The sequence below is a fragment of the Hyaena hyaena genome, unplaced genomic scaffold (genome assembly GCF_003009895.1).
Source record: "Hyaena hyaena isolate Hyena2069 unplaced genomic scaffold, ASM300989v1 scaffold_132, whole genome shotgun sequence".
Lineage (NCBI taxonomy): Eukaryota > Metazoa > Chordata > Mammalia > Carnivora > Hyaenidae > Hyaena > Hyaena hyaena.
Window position 1 is genome coordinate 3,173,355 of NW_024080764.1, and position 16,240 is coordinate 3,189,594.

The following is a 16,240-nucleotide window of genomic DNA, read 5'->3' on the forward strand; positions in this document are numbered from 1 at the left end:
CATTGCTTTTCCTGTAATAACTTCCAAATTTCCTCATTAGGCTCTCCTTTTATTCTTCCCAGAGTATCTTGTTAAACTATTTCCGTGGAACACCAATTCATTATTTACTAGCCTACAGCATTGCTCTATCTGATTCCCACTATACCTGCTGCAAGGTAAAATATATATATACACACCCACATATATATACACACACACATATATATATTTCTATATTTTCTGGTTTGAAAAGTAACAAATAACTTACATATCTGAGATCTATCAATATCATCATCAAATTCAAATTTCCAAGATGTGTGAATATTGTATATGATGATGTTTTAAAATGGAAACAAAAACTCTATAAATATTAATTAAAATAATTTCTTCCTTTTAATACTTTAAAAGGTTATACCTTTAATCTTCTTTGGGGGATTATCAAATAAAGGTGTACGTATTTCCATAAATATCACATTCAAAATATTGCTTGTTATTGGGCAGATCTTTCACAACAGGGGATTTTCAAAACTCAAAGTCATACCTTTAGGTATAGCACAACAAAGTAGAAATGTGCCAAATTACCCAGAAACAATTTGGAGGGCTGGCAAACAGGGCTGCCTGCTGGTTTGTGAACAGTGCAGGTAATTTGCCACTCAACTCTCCTCTATTTGCCTCAATAAATTGTAGGGTACTTAGAACCCTACTATCTGTTATCCATCTGTCTATATTCCTCTGCTCTGTCAGTGTCTGACAGTAGGAAGGCTTCATCTTGTCTCTCTCCCCTTGCAGTTGGCAGGGAAGATATAAAGGAAATCGGCTGAGAGGGGAATTTATAGTGAATATGTGGAATAGAATACCTCCTTAGTTGGCTAACAGAAAAAGGTGATAAGCCCAAAATAGAAACAAACATTAAGAAGAAACGTGAAATAAACATTAAGAAGAAACATCTACCCTCCCTCCAGATGACCCAGCAGAGTGAGCAAGCCTTGTATTTTCTAATCAACATTTTCAAAAACAAGATATTCACGAAATGTCATCGACAGCTAGTTAGCCCAAGCACATCAACACTACTCATGATACTACTTCAGCACCTAACTTCCGGTGAATTAGGACTAGATTCTTTCTTCTTTTGAGCATGTAGAAATTTGAACAGACAGAATTAAGTCCAGTTGTTCTTGAAAACACAGGATATTGCTAGGTACCAGAAATGTAACTTATATTGATTTATTTTCTCCAGGTAAATGAACTACATAATAAATTTAAATGCTTATCCTTCCCAATTTAACATACTTCTCATCTCCTTCCGGGGTGGGGTGGGGGGAGTACCCATTATGTAATAAAGGATCCTTTCATTAATTTTTTTATCAATTAGATAAAATTTTATAAAATTAGATACAGAAGGCAGCAACCAGCCAGAACATCTAGGAATGCACACTGAGAAGAATACAGATGTTTGTAGCTAAAATTGTTTCTACTGAAAAAATATTTCCTTTGTTTTCTGAAAAGATTTGGAGAGTATGGCAAATACTGAAATGACGGTCAATGACAATAATATAAAGCACTTAGAATAAAGTTTTTCAAATCAGGGGAGGAGGGTTCAAATTTCAATTTCCCCCCTTACTAGCTGTATAGGTTTACGTACATAATTAATTTAACTTATCTTTGATTGCTCTTTTTTTAGATTATTTATTTATTTATTTTGAGAGACAAAGAGAGCAGAAACAGGTGAGGGGAAGAGAGCAGGAAAGACAGAGTCTCAAGCAGGCTCTGCACCATCAGTGCAGATGAGGGTCTTGAACTCACAAACCATGAGATCATAAGCTGAGCCAACATCAAGAATCGGACACTTAACCAACTGAGCCACTCAGGGGCCCCTATTTGATTACTCTTCTATAAAATGGGAATAATAAATAGATGGTTTTGGGTGATTATAAACATTTAAAGAGAATAACCATAGTGAATTAAATTTTTATTAAATTTTGAATATTATTGAAAGACATTTCACTATTCTTATTTGATAAAAAGCAATAAAGTAAAAATGTAAGTACACATTAAGAACAGATATGCAGGAATGCCTGGGTGGTTCTTAGTCCAACTCTTAATGTTGGCTCAGGTCATGATCTCACTGTTCATCAGATTGAGCCCCTCGCCAACAGAGCAGAGCCTGCTTGGGATTCTCTCTCTCCTACTCTCTCTGCCCCTCATCTGCTCTCTCTCCCTCTCAAAAATGAATAAAAATGGCAGCTGGGTGGCTCAGTCAGTTGAGGGTCTAAGTTCAGTTCAGATCATGATCTCATGGATCATGTTGAGCCACATGTTGGGCCCTGTGCTGACAGCTCAGAGCTTGGAGCCTGCTTTGAATTCTGTCTCCCTCTCTCTCAGCCCCTCCCCTACTTACACTCTGTCTCTCTTCAAACATATATAAACATTAACAAAAAATATTTTTAAAAATTACATAATAAACATTAAAAGACTTCACTAAAAGAGCAGAAATGAAAAAAAGCAAAGTATTTTGATTTGTCTCCCAAATAATGTAGAATTCTAAGAAATCTAATACCTTCTTCCTAGTGGATCCATTTTTCAGATTTCAGATATAGCCATTTCTCATCTGTTTTACACAAATCTCAGTATTTTTAATTCACAGTTTCGAATCAATATAAAAATTGCACATCATACTTCACTTAGTACAAAAGTTTATCGTATGCTACTATAATTTTAGTCCCTGTCCACAAAGTATTCAACCAACTACTTGCAGGTAACAAGTTAGTCTTTTTTTATCCTTGGATGGTACCTGACCAATTTCCTGGAACATATCAGTCATTTGAAAATATGTTGGTTATGTAATAATGCAAACTGTCCAATGATCAGGGATTTTGCACACTATTTACTCAAGATATGAAACAGCTCATCATCAGTCCTGTGAGGCACAAGGGTGAGGGTTGGTGATAGTGAAAAAGATGGGGCTTGCATAGAGAAGAAATAGAAAGTAAACTATACTGTTGATTTCAAGAAGTTACCAATCAGGGGTTATGCTAGGAAGGCAGAGAAAAATTAAAAGAATACATAACATAAAAACCATTTTGGAGAAGTAACATGTTTCATAGAGGACTCATGGTTTCTATTACTTTCAGAAAGTATTTTTGACAGATTACAATAAAATCAATGCAGCTACTATAAACCAAAGACAAAAAAACATTAAAAATTCTAGCTGAGTGAGATTTTCTCATTAGAGCATATGTAATACCTCTGAGTTTTTTCTAATATGGAGTTGAAAAAAATGTGATAAGAGTATCTTCCATTTCTAGAAAGCACACCAATTCATGAGGGAACACATTTTCTTGCCTCTAATTTCTGAGGTCAATCTGTTATGGCAGTATTTTATTATATTACTTTTTCATTCCAGTATAGTTAATATATAGCAGTGTTGTATTAGTTTCAAGTGTATAATGTAGTGATTAAAATTCTATGCATTACTGTGCTTATCAAGGTAAGTGTACTCTTAATTCCTTTCACCTATTTCACCCATTCCCCCACCCACCTCCCCTCTGCTAACCATCAGTTTGTTCTCCATAGTTAAGGGTCTGTTTCCATGTTTGTCTCTTTTTGTCTTTGTTTTGTTCCTTAAATTCCACATAATGAGTGAAATCATACCATATTTGTCTTTCTCTAACCTATTTTGTTTAGCATTATACTCTCTGGATCCATCCACGTTGTTGCACATGACAAGACTTCAGTCTTTTTACGACTGAATAATATTATATTGTGTAAATATACATCTTTATCCATTCATCTGTTGATGAACACTTGGGCTGCTTTCATAATTTAGCTATTGTAAATAATGCTGCAATAAACATAAGGATGCATATATCCCTCCAAACTCGTGTTTGCAGGGGTGCCTGGGTGGCTCAAACCTCTCACACAATAAGTAAGTAAGTAAATAAGTAAATAAATAAATATTTTAAAAATATATCCCAGTAGTGGAATTACTGGGTCATATGGTAGCTCTATTTTTAATTTTTTAAGGAAATTTCATATTGTTTTCCTCAGTGGTCATACCAGTTGGCATTCCCACTAACAGTACTAGAGGGTTTCTTTTTCTCCACATCCTTGCCAGCATTAGTTTCTTGGATTTTCATTTTAGTCATTCTGATAGGTGTGAGGTGATATCTCGTTGTCGATTTGATTTCCATTTCCCTGATGATGACTGATGATGAGCAACTTTACTTGTATCTCTTGCCATGTGGAGTCTTCTTTGAAGAAGTATCTGTTCATGGCCATGTTTTCAGTTGAAATATTGATTATTTTTGGTGTTGAGTTGTATAAGTTCTTTACACATTTTGGATACAAATACTTTATCAGATATGTAATTTGCAAAGGTCTGACATCCAACAGGTTGTCTTTAATTCATTGATTATTTCCTTTGCTCTGCAGAAGCTTTTTATTTTGATATAGTCCCAATAGTTTTTTCACTTTCATTTTTCCTTGCCTCAGGAGACATATATAGAAAAAATATTGTTATAACCAATGTCTGAGAAATTATCTAAGATTTTTATGGCTTCAGGTGTCACATTTAGGTCCTTATCCATTTTGAGTTGATTTTTGGGTATGGTGTAAGGAAATGGTTTAGTTTCATTCTTTTGCATGTAGCTATCTAATTTCCTATCATCATTTGTTGAAGAAACTGTCATTTTCCCATTGCTTTATTCTTGACTCCTTTGTCAAAGATTAGTTGATCCTAGAACATTGGGTCTGGGCTCACTATTCTGTTCTATTGATTTATTTGTCTAGTCTCTGTGCCATTACCATACTATATTGATTAATACAGCTTTGCAGTATATCTTAAAATTGGAGACTGTGATACCTCCAGATTTGTTCCTTTTCAAGACTACTTTGGTTATTCAAGGTCTTTTGTGGTTCCATATAAGTTTTAGGATTGTTTATTCTAGTTCTGTAAAAATTATGTTGGTGTTCTGACAGAAATTAAATTAAATCTGCAGATTGTTTTGCATAGTATGGCCATTTTAACAATATTTGTTCTTCCAATCTGTGAGCGTTTCCATTTGTTTGTGTCATCTTCAATTTCTTTCTTCAGTATTTCATAGGTTTTTTTTTAATGGTTTTATTTATTCCCGAGACACACACACACACACACAGCATGAGCAGGAGAGGGTCAGAGAAAGAGGGAGATACAGAATCTGAAGCAGGCTCCAGGCTCTGAGCTAGCTGTCAGCACAGAGCCCAATGAGAAGCTTGAACCCACGAACCGTGAGATCATGACCTGAGCTGAAGTCGGGCGCTTACCCGACTGAACCACCCAGGCACCCCCAGTATTTCAAAATTTTTAAAGTACATGTCTTTCACCTCCTTAGTTGTTTATTCCCAGGTATTTTATTATATTTTGTGCAATTGTAAATGGGATTGTTTTATTTCTTTCTGCTGCTTTATTATTAGTGCATAGAAGTGTAACAGATTTATGAACATTGATTTTATATTCTGAAAACTTACTGAATTCATTAATCATTTCTAGTGTTTTATTGTTGGAGTCTTTCAGGTATTCTATAAATAGCATCATGTCATCTGCACATAGTGAAAGTTTTACTTCTTCCTTACCAATTTGGATGCATTTTATTCTTTTTTTTCTTGTCCGATTGCTGTGGCTAGGAGTTCCATTAGTATGTTGAGTGCAAGTGTTGAGACTGATCATTCTTGTCTTGTTCCTGACCTTAGGGGAAAGGCTCTCAGTTCTTCACCATTGAATATGATGCTAGCTCTGGCTTTTTTATATATGACCTTTATTAATATAGGTATGCTCCCTCTAAACTTACTTTGTTGAGGGTTTTTATCATGAATGGATGTTGTACTTTGTTAGAAGCTTTTTCTGTATCTATTAAAGTGAGCATATGGTTTTGATCCTCTTATTGATATGATGTATCATATTGATTGATTTCTGAATATTGAGCCAACATTGCATCCCAGGAATAAATCCTGCTTGACTGTGATAAATGAATTTTTTATTATATTGTTGGATTCTGTTTGCTAATGTTTTATTGTAGATTTTTACGACTATATTCATCAGAGATGTTGGCCTGTGGTTTTTGTTTGTTTGTGTTATCAGAGTAATTTGGAAGCTTTCCTTCCACCTTTTCTTCTTCTTCTTTTTTTTTTTTTTGAATGGTTTTAGAAGAATAGGTATAACTCTTTTTCAAATGTTTGGTAAAATTTACCTGAGGCTCTCTGCTCCTGGAGTTTTGTTTGTTGGGAGTTTTTTGATTACTGAGTTAATTTCATTGCTGGTAATCAGTCCATTCAAATTTTCTATTTCTTCCTGAATTAGTTCTGAGAGGTTATATGTTTCTAGGAATTTATCAATTTATTGTAGGTTGTACAAATTGTTGGTATATCATTTGTCATAATATTCTTTTATAACTCTTGGTCTTTCTGTGGTGTCAATTGTTATTTCTTCTCTTTCTTTTTCCTTTTTTTTTTTTTTAATGTTTTATTTATTTCTAGGAGAGAGAGACAGCGTGAGCAGGGGAGGGCCAGAGAGAGAGGGAGTCACAGACTCTGAAACAGGCTCCAGGCTCTGAGCTGGCAGTCAGCACAGAGCCTGACGCGGGGCTCGAACCCACGAACCGCGAGATCATGACCTAAGCGAAAGTCGGACGCTTAACCGACTAAGCCACCCAGGCACCCCTATTTCTTCTCTTTCATTTCTGATTTTGTTTGAGTCCTCTCTCTCTCCCTCTCTTTCTCTCTTTTTAAATCAGTCTGGCTAAAAGTTATCAATTTTGTTGATCTTTTCAAAGAACCAGCTCCTGGTTTTATCGACCTGTTCTACTGTGGGTTTTGTTGTTGTTGTTTTGTTTCTGTTGTTTTTAGTTTCTTTCATTTATATCTGCTCTAATCTTTATTATGGCATTTATTCTACTGGTTTTGGGTTGTTTTTGTTGTTGTTATTTTTGTTTTTTAGCTCCTTTAGGTGTAATGTTAGGTTGTTTATTTGAGATTTTTCTTGCACTTAAGGTAGGCCTGTATTGCTATAAGCTTCTCTCTTAGAACAACTTTTTCTGCATCTCAAAGATTTAGGATTGTATGTTTTCATTTTCTTTTTCCTTTTTTTAAAAAAAAAATTTATGTTTTATTTATTTCTGAGAGAAAGAGAGAGAGAGAGAGAGAGAGAGGCAGCATGAGCAGGGGAGGGTCAGAGAGAGAGGGAGACACAGAATCTGAAACAGGCTCCAGGCTCTGAGCTAGCTGTCAGCACAGAGCCTGACACAGAGCTCAAACCCACGAACCATGAGATCATGACCTGAGCCGAAGTCAGATGCTTGACTGACTGAGCCACCCAGGCGCCCCTCTTTTTCCTTTCTAAAGTTTATTTATTTTTTAAACATGGGGAGGGGCAGAGAGAGAGACAGCACAGAGCCCAATGCAGGGCTCAGTCTCACAACCCTGAGATCATGACTTGAAATGAAGAGGGAAGCTTAACCAACTGAGCCACACAGGCACTCCTGAGTTTTCATTTTTATTTGTCTCCATGTATTTATTTCCTCTTTGAATTCTTGATTGACCCATGTTAGTGTTCTTTCCAGATTTTTTCTTGTGATTTCCAGTTTCTTATTATTGTGGTCAGAGAAGATATATGGCACAACTTCAATCATTTTGAATTTGTTGAGACTTGTTTTGTGGCCTAATATGTGATCTATTCTAGAGAATGTTCCATATACACTTGAAAAAAAATGTGTATGCCAAAAAAACCATAATGTGTATTCTGTTGTTTTTGGATGGAATGTTCTGAATATACCTGTTAGATCCATCTGGTCCAATGTGTCATTCAAAGCCACTGTTGCCTTTTAATTTTCTGAGAAGTTTGAATCCAATAATATAAGTGGGGTGTTAAAGTCCCCTACTATTATTGTATTATGATAAATTAGTTCCATTATATTTGTTATTAGCTGTTTAGTTTATTTGGGTACTTCCAATTCAGGTGCATAAATATTTATAATTGTCATATCTTCTTGTTAGATTGTTCCCTTTATGACTATATAGTATCCATCTCTGTCTCTTGTTATAGTCTTTGTTTTAAAGTCTATTGCCTCTGATATAAGTATTGCTACCCTAGCTTTCTTTTCACTCCCATTTGCATGTTTTTCTTTCTCTTCACTTTCAATCTGCATGTATCTTTAGGTCTAAAATTGGTTTATTGTAGGCAGCATATAGATGGGTCTTGTTTTCTTTTTATTGATTCCATCATGCTATGTCTTTTGATTGGAGCAGTTTGTTCATTTATATTCAATGTAAATATTGATCAATATGTATTTATTGTCATTTCATCATTTGTTTTATGTTAGTTTTTGTAGTTTTCTCTGTTGTTTTCTTCCCTTACTGTCTTCTCTCATAATAAGGTGGCTTTCTTTCGGGATATACTTGGATTCCTTTCTCTTTATTCTTTGCAGATCTCTTACTGGTTAACGATTTGTGGTTATCATTCTGTTTGTATATAACATCTTCTGTATATAGCAGTCTATATGAAGTTGATAGTTGAAGAAGTTTGAATCCATTGTTTACTCCTCTTTTCTACACCTTTTAGGTATATAGTATCATGCGTTACATCCTTTTATTTTGTAAGTTCCTTTACTGATTTTAAAAGATATACTTATTTTTATTGCTTTTGTACTTCCTACTTTCCTTACTCCTGCTTACAGTATTTCCTTTCCACTCAGAGTCCTTTTTAACAGTTCCTGTATAGATGGTTTATGGTAATGAATTTCTTTAACTTTTGTTTGTCTGAGAAACTCTTTACCTCTCCTATTCTGAATAATAGTCTTGCTGGATAGAGTATTTCTGTTTGTTTGTTTTGTTTTTTGTTTGTTTGTTTGTTTTCACTTTCAGCACGTTGACTATATTACGCCACTCCCTTCTGGTCTGCAAAATTTCTACTAAAAACATCAACTGAAAGCCTTATAAGGGTTCCCTTGTATATAACCGTTTTCTTTATTCTTGCCTATTTTAAAATTCTCTCTTTATTCCTACTTTTTGCCATTTTAATTATTATGTATCTTGGTGTGGACTTCATTGGGTTGATTGTGTTGGGGACTCTATGTGCCTCCTAGCTCTATATTTCTATTTCTTTCCATCAATTTGGGAAGTTTTCAGCTATTATTTCTTCAAATAAATTTTCTGCCCCCTCTTCTTTCTCTTCTCCATCTGGGATCTTTATAATGTGAATGTTGCTTGCTTGATGGTATTGCTGAGTTCTCTAAATTTACTTTCATTTATGATTACTATTATTTTTCTTTCTTTCCTGTTCACTTTGATTACTTTCCATTACTCTGTCTTCCAGGTTGCTGATTCGTTTTTCTCCTTCCTCTACTTGACTATTTATGCCATCTAGCGTATTTTTAATTTCAGTTATTGAGTTATTCATCTATAATTAGTTCTTTTGTTATGTTTTCTATCTCTTTGTGAAGGGTCTCACTTTGTGAGGTCCTCCACTCTTTTCTCAAGTCCGGTAAGTATCTTTATGGCAATTACTTTAAATTTTCTATCAGGTGTATTACTTACTTCTGTTTAATTTAGGTCTCTTGCTATGATTTTGTCCTATTCTTTCATTTGGGACATATTCCTCTATCTCCTCACTTTGTCTCTCCGTGTCTGCATCTGCGTGGTATAAAAATCAGCTACATCTCTTACTCTTCACAGTAGTGGCCTTATAAAGAAGAGGTCCTATAGTTCCCTAGGGTGCAATGTCCCCTGTTCACCAGAACATAAAACTTCAGGGGTGTCACTTATGTGTGTTGCATGTGCCCCGTTGTTGTGCCTCAGCCACTTTATCCTTCAGGTCAGTCTTCTCTACAGGCTGTCTTTGCCTGTGGTGAGCAGGGCTTGGTCCTTGTTGTTAGTGGTCCAGTCTGGGGCTGTCAGGGGATTGAGTTGAGTCAGATCAACCATTTGCAAGAGATGTACTATTACCATACTGCAGGGGGCCTTCCTTCTCTCATCCTGAGAAGCTTTCACTGATAAACAGAGCCTGAAATCACACCAGATATCTGCCCCCAGAACATTCCTGTGGTATAGTGGTATTTTCATAATGTATTCTGGGTAATAAAACATCCTTCAGAATTCTCAAATAAATATAGACTTATTTCACATAAACTTGTTCATTTTATTGACTGTAGTTATAAACCAAAATACTAGGACTCCATCAGCTAAAAGCAATTCTAGAGATCCGAGAGGCATGGTTTGTGATTATAACCTTCTGGTAGCATTATAGACATATGATATAGAAAATCTTTTAAGCCATCTTTCTCAAGCCAAATTCTCTATAATATGCTGCTGTTTGTTTTATGAAAAGAAGGATTGCATGGCCAAATAAGTTTTAGAGAAAATGCATGATAAACTCTCTTCCACATGCTAATTATCTCAATCAAGCTTTAGACTAGAACCATAAATATTTCAAAATATAGTTCAGGAGTAAGACACTAAAATGAGAATTAGTATTTATTTTATCCATTTTAGGTGCATTTCACTAAAACATATATATATATAATATACGTATGAAACACATATATATATGTTTATGTATACATGTATATATATGTTCCATTGAAACCTTACAACTTATGTAGGGAAGATGAAGAAACTGAAATTCAAAGAATTTTCTATCTTGTACATAATCTCAAAGCTAATTATGCTTAAAATGAAATGCACATTTTCTCTACTGTAAAGTTCCTCACCTTTTCACTATGCAGTCCTAATTTTGTGTTTCATGAATTTTACATAGTTGGTTCAGTGACAGCAGAAATGAATATTAAAAATTGCATGATTTCCTTAACTAAGGGCCAGCCATCCTACCTTTGCCTGATGCTTTCATTTGATTCAAGTTTGAACAATTCACTGACCTTTTTTTTTTTTCTCAACTGTCTTTTGCTACTAAAGCCATCTGATGAATTCTTAAAATTTGAGATATTGTATTTTTAATAGTAAAATTTCTATTCTTTAAATAAATAGATTTTTTTATGAGAATTTCTATTTTTTTTCATTTTTTTTCCCCATGAGCGCCTCATGAAGCATGGTTACAAGAGCTGCTTTAAAGTCATTGTCTGGTAATTCCAACATCTGGATCATTTCAGGTTTACACCGATTTATTGTCTTTTCCCTAGATAATTGGTTACTTTTTTTTCCTGATTATCAGTAATACTGAGTAATTTTGTTGTGTATTGAGGACATTTTAAATATGTTTATTAATTTGTTGTAGCAGGAAATCACCTGGTTAAGTTTAGGCTATAAAGCTGTTCTAATTTCTATGAAAAGTGATTTGAATATCCGTTTAGTTTTCAAAGCCCTTGCTGTGTTGTTTCTGAGTGTTTATCACAAGAGCTACTCAGGAGGTGGCATAGAACTTGAATGGGACTTTTTATATTCCTTCCCTTCTCAAAGCCTTTGCTATGTTGCTTAGGTTATGTTCCTTCCAAGTAAAGTCCAGGGTGTGGGCAACCTTTGAACTTGGGTTAGTTTATACACCAAATTAGAAATTCTCTTCTCAGGTTCTCTATTCTCCTGTATTTATTCCTCATTCTCTGATTACAAAGTTCTCTTTTTGTGATTCATTTGGCCAAAGTATAGAGTTCTTTCAGACATTTAGCCTCTGGACTCTTGCATAGGTCTGGACAACTAGAAGCAGAAGACTGAGACAAGAAAAAGGAAAATATGGGTCCCCCTCCCCGATACTGCTAGCCCAACAGAAGATCTTTTTCCCAGATCCTTGACCTAAAAGGGAGTTTTCTCTTGGATCTTATACACCTGCACCTATTGCACTAAATGAGTACAACTATATTACCGAGGCTGGTTTTGGGTCAGTGTTGAGAGAAGAAAAAGAAAAAAAAAAAAAAAAAAAAGCTCACCAAAGCCATTATTTTTCCTGGCCCTGTAGCCAAGTTTCTGGTTTGGCTTGTTCTCAGTGCAAAGGCAGGGAGATAAAGAAAACAAAAAACAGAAACAAAACAAAGCAAAACAAAAAAAACACCAGTCACCCATCACCACTGTTGTTTAAGTTTTGACATCTCTCTTCTGAGTGCTATTATTTCTTTCTCAGAATCCTTATTTTTAAAATTTATTTATTTTAATATTTTATCCAGACTGTTTAGTTTTAATGAATAGGAAAATTAAATTACAGTGGGCTTTTTTTCATTCTGGTAAGAACCTGAAATCTGTCCAAGGGTTTTAATGGAAAAACATGTTAAAGACCTGAAGTTTGTACCATAAGTCATGGTAATAATGCTCAGTCTATGACCAAGAAAAGTTTATGAGCAAATATGTACAATAAACTCTAAAGGCTCCTGGGAAGAGAGTGGAATCTTATATTAGATGGACCATTGCATGAATTTCAGTTTGAATCTTTCCCAAATTCTCCCAAGGCAGTTATCTGGCAGTGCAATCGTGAATTTAGTGTTTTAGTGTTTAGTGAATAATGTCAATTAGTGAATAATGTGTTTTAGTGAATAATGAATGATAGAATGTTTGAATGCACATATAATAGAGACATCTTAATAAAAACATCTAATGCAGAGCAGGTACTTAACCATTTTAACTATATTACTGTACTAAGTATTGTATGAGTCAGGGCTCTCCAGAGAAACAGAGCCAATAGTAAAACTGAGATAGATAGATGATAGATAGACAGACAGACAGACACGTAGATAGATTTAGCATAATGAACTTGTTCAAGTGATTATGGGGAGAGAAATCCCATTATCTGGCATTTGCAAGTTGGAGGCCCAGTAGTGTAGTCCAGTCTTAGTTCAAAGGCCTGAGAACAAGGGACACCAATGGTATAGTCCCAGTGCAAGAGAAGACTGATGTCTCAGCTCATTCAGTTAAACAAAAGGAATAAATTCCCCCCAATATTTTTTTTGGCTTTTATTCTATTCAGTTCCTCAACAGTTAGATACACCCATCTACATTGGGAAGGGCAATCTGCTTTCCTGAGCCCCACAATTCAAATACTAATCTCATTCAGAAGCACCCTCACAGCCACACGCCAAAACAGTGTTTAGCTAAATATTTGGGCACCCTGTCATCCATTCAAGTTGACACATAAAATTATCACAATTATTATAGAAGATTCTATTAGAGAAAAAACATAAACGTATCCCAGTATGCTCACCAAAACATACAAAGTTCAAAATGAACAGCTAGAAAAATACCTACCTTAATTTTCTTTTTTTTTTTAATTTACTTATTTATTTTTAAATTTACATCCCCGTTAGCATTTAGTCTAATAATGATTTCAGGAGTAGATTCCAGTGACTCATCCCCTATGTATAACACCCAGTGCTCATCCCAACAAGTGTCTTCATTAATGCCCCTTACCCATTTAGCCCATCCTCTCCACCTACAACCCCTCCTGCAACCCTCAGTTTGTTCTCTGTATTTAAGTCTCATGTTTTGTCTGCTTCCTTGTTTTTGTGTTATTTTTCTTCCCATCCCTTTTGTTAATCTGTTTGTATCTTAAATTACTCATATGAGTGAAGTCATATGATATTTGTCTTTCTCTGACTAATTTTGCTTAACATAATACCCTCTAGTTCCATCCACTTAGCAGCAAATGGCAAGATTTCATTCTTTTGATTGCTGAGTAACGTTCCACTGTATAGATATACCACATCTTCTTTATCCATCTGTCAAGGGACATTAAGGCTCTTTCCATACTTTAGCTATTGTCTATAGCACTGCTATAAACATTGAGGTGCATGTGGTCCTTCGAAACAGCACACCTGTATCCTTTGGATAAATACCTAGTAGTGCAATTCCTGGGTTGTAGGGTAGTTCTCTTTTTAATTTTTTGAGAAAACTCCATACTGTTTTCCAGAATGGCTGCACCAGTTTGCATCCCCACCAGCAGTGCAAAAGAAATCCTCCTTATCTGCATCTTTGCCAACATCTGTTACTGCCTAAGTTGTTAAATGTTAGCCATTCTGACAGGTGTGAGGTGGTATTACATGGTGGTTTTAATTTGCATTTTCCTGATGATGAGTGACATTGATCATTTTTTAGTGTGTCTCTTAGCCATCTGGATGCCTTCTTTGGAGAAGTGTCTATTCATATCTTTGGTCCATTTCTTCACTGGATTATTTGTTTTTCAGGTGTTGAGTTTGATGAGTTCTTTATAAATTTTGGATACTAACCCTTTATCTGATATGTCATTTGCAAATATCTTCTCCCATTCCATCAGTTGCCCTTTAGTTTTGCTGATTTTTTCCTTCACTGTGCAAAAGCTTTTTAATTTGATAAGGTACCAATAATTCATTTTGGGGCCAGTACCATAGTATCTTGATGATTATAGCTGTGTAATACGGTTTAAGTCCAGGAGTGTCATGCCTCCATCTTTGGTTTTCTTTTCCAGGACTGGGTGAGCTATTTGTGCCTTTTCTGGTTCTATACAAATTTTAGGACTGTTTGTTCCAACTCTGTGAAGAATGCTGATATTACTTTGATAGGGGTTACACTGAATGTGTAGGTTGCTTTTGGTAGTATTGATATTTTAACAATATTTATTTTTCCAATCCATGAGCATGGAATGTTTTTCTATGATTTTTTGTGTCTTCAATTTCTTTCATAAGCCTTCTATAGTTTTCAGTGTATAGATTTTTCATCTCTTTGGTTAGGTTTATTCCTAGATATTTTATGGTTTTGTTGCAATTGTAAATGCAATCGATTCCTTGATTTCTCTGTCTGTTGTTTCATTATTGGTGTATAGAAATGTAACTAATTTCTGTTCATTGTTTTTGTATCCTATGACTTTGCTGAATTCATGGATCAGTTCTAGAAATTTTTTGGTTGTATCTTCTGGGTTTTCCATATAGTGTATCATGTTGTCTACAAAGAGTGAAAGTTTGACTTCCTCCTTACCAATTTAGATGCCTTTTATTCCTTTGTGTTTTCTGATTGCTGAAGCTAGGACTTCCAATTGTATGTTGAATACCAGTGCAGAGAGTGGGCATCCCAATCATGTCCCTAACGTTAGGGGAAAGGTTCTCAGTCTTCTTGTCTCCTCTAGGAATATTACCCATTAGTTTCAATATGTGGTTGACAGAAGAAATTATTCAATCTTATTTGAAATAAGAAAATAAGAGAAAACTCATGGTTTAATTTAAGAGTTTGGCATTGAGATGATATAGGTTTATTCTAGATGCCTTTGAAATAATTTTTCATTCAGAGACAGTAACCCTAATTATGCTCTAACTTGCATTTCTTTCTCCCTAGGTTTCTTTCTTTTCAGCAGTTAATGAGTAGGTTGGCAGTATAAAAAAAAAAAAAAGGCAAAAGAAATAGAAAACAGCATGAGTTAGTCCAAGGTTGACTGGATCATCTACTTTGTCTACAATTGTTAACACTGAATCAGCCGAGCCCAGTCACCACCAGTGATTCATACATCAGATGTGGAGCCTCTGTTAACTGTCTTCCAACCCACCATGAATGCTCTGCTCACACACTGATGCAGAGAGCAGTGATGCTACATAAACAGGAAAAAAATGTTTAACTGAAATCCATACAAATGAAAATTCCACCCATTTTGGAGTTCCAATTTCCCTTAGACACAAATCTGTAGCTATTAAGAGATATTTTAATTTTTAACTTTTCAAAAAATATATAAAGTCAACATTTTCAGAAATTCAGTTATTTAATCATAAAATTCAGTTATTTGATCATAAAAAATCAAAATGATAGCATAAAAGGAGAACAATGCTATTAACCAAAGGAGATGAATGGGTGCTGGTTTATATTCAATTCCTATCGATGCATTAATAATGAATTGGACCGACATTGTGTGAGGAACCCAGAAGTTAAAAATTACTTTTGTCTTGAGGTGTTCACAAATTGAGGAAGATGTAGAGAAGTAAGAAAGCATGCATGATATGCATGACATAGTGATATAAATGCCAAAATAGAAGGATGTAAATATAACATGGTAAGAGAACAAAGAAGAGAAATTTAATCCAGAGGAAAGCGATCAGGAGAGGTTACACATAACAATTCATTTCTGGGCTGAGTTTGGAGGCAGGGGAGGAATTTAACAGAAAAAAAATGGCACCAGGATTTTTTCAGGAAGAGCAAAAAACTTGAGCAAAGCATGGCACTGTAAGTATATAAGGTGGATTGAGAGAACTGCAGTTAATTCAGTATTCTTCAAGTATAATGTGTGAAGGGAACATAGTGACCACTGAGATTGAAGATTTAATCAGGGCACAGATCAGGCCAA